The sequence below is a fragment of the Pipistrellus kuhlii genome, unplaced genomic scaffold (genome assembly GCF_014108245.1).
Source record: "Pipistrellus kuhlii isolate mPipKuh1 unplaced genomic scaffold, mPipKuh1.p scaffold_m20_p_16, whole genome shotgun sequence".
NCBI classification, from domain to species: Eukaryota; Metazoa; Chordata; class Mammalia; order Chiroptera; family Vespertilionidae; genus Pipistrellus; species Pipistrellus kuhlii.
The window spans coordinates 8,450,327-8,451,856 of NW_023425471.1; the positions used below are offsets into that span (position 1 = coordinate 8,450,327).

Genomic DNA, 1,530 nt, shown 5'->3' on the forward strand with positions numbered 1-1,530 from the left:
GGTCTGACCATCCTGGCCAGGGGGAGGGGGCATGGGAGGTTGGCTGGCCTGCCTAGTGGTTGAACTCCTGGTTGAGAGGACAATTTGCATGTTAGCCTTTTATTATTGTATATAGGATATACACTGAGTGGCCAGATTATTATGCTTTCAGAGATCATAATAATCTGGCCATTCAGTGTAATCATTTATTCATATGTGTATATGAGAGAGGGGGGAGGGAAGAGAGAGAGAGATAGAATTAAAACATATAGAACTCACAGATAGAGCTCTTTCCACCATCTTGGAGCCAGAGGAGGTTGCGGGAACAGGACATCTGTAAGGACAAATATGTGTGGAAGGCTGTGATCCAGGGCTATTTTTTCTGGATAGAAGTGGGGCCTCTGGAACCAGAGGGAAATCAGAGCTCTTCTTAAAATCGAAGGTGTTTATGCTTGAGGTGAAACAGAATTCTGTCTAGGCAAGAAATGTGCTTATATGTGCAAAGCAAAGAACAACAGAGTGACTCCTGGTGGCAAAGTGAACAAAACCAGAGTCATCAGGGGAAAGGTAACTCGTGCTCATGGAAACAGTGGCATGATTCATGCTTATTTCTGAGGCAACCTTCCTGCTTAGGCTTTTGGACACAGAACCTGTGTAATGTTGTACTCCTCAAGGATTTAAACTTACAAAAAAATAAATAAATAAAGTGGATTTATAAGATTAAATAAGACTCATAAATAGAGATATATGTGAAGAGTTGAAAGTAGCAACAAGAATATTAAGTTATTAATTAATCAAAATCCAAATTACTCTTCAATTAAATACTGCAAAGTATGGTGGAAGCAGTGGTCTTGCAGTTAATGTATTTCTCCACGACACAAATCATTTCTACAAATAGTTTTCACAGAGCATAAAAGTATCACTGCTGGAAGGAATAAAAATAGTGGGCTTTCATGAAAAGTAGATACAAATGATATCTATATATATAAAAGGCTAATATGCAAAGTGTCCCCTCGGGAGTTCAATCGGTCACTATGACGTGTGCTGACCACTAGGGGGGCAGCGTGGAACATAGTGGGTGACCAGTGGTGGTGGCATGCGCTGAGGGAAGGAGGAGGCAGGGAGGCAGATGAACCTGATCAGCCCTAATCACTAGCCAGGCCTAGGGACCCCACCTGTGCATAAATTTCATGCACTTGGCCTCTTGTGTAAATTACAAATATACAAATATCTATGGTTTATCTTTGAGCTGATGGTCATCCATGCTTTCATATCATCCTTCACTAATGGGAACCCCTGATAATTTGATTCTCTGCTTTAAGGCCATGGAACCTAATTAATACAGAGAGACACAATAAAAACTGATTAGACAAAAATGCACTATGTCCTTGGATTTGGGGGAGAAAAGATTGGCTACTGGTCCTTTCCTAGCATTAAGGGAAAAATATGATCTTGTTTTATAGTCTTAAAATATCCCATATTTGCTCTTTTAGTATTAATGTATTTGAAGAGAAATAACTTGAGTAAAATAAAGTTGATGGCCTTGATCTC

At 39.9% G+C, this 1,530-nt stretch overlaps 1 pseudogene; it reads left to right on the top strand.

Annotated features, from left to right (window-relative positions):
* The first annotated feature begins 327 nt into the window (after positions 1–327).
* On the top strand, positions 328–660 carry LOC118720117 (annotated as a pseudogene).
* The last annotated feature ends 870 nt before the right edge of the window (positions 661–1,530 follow it).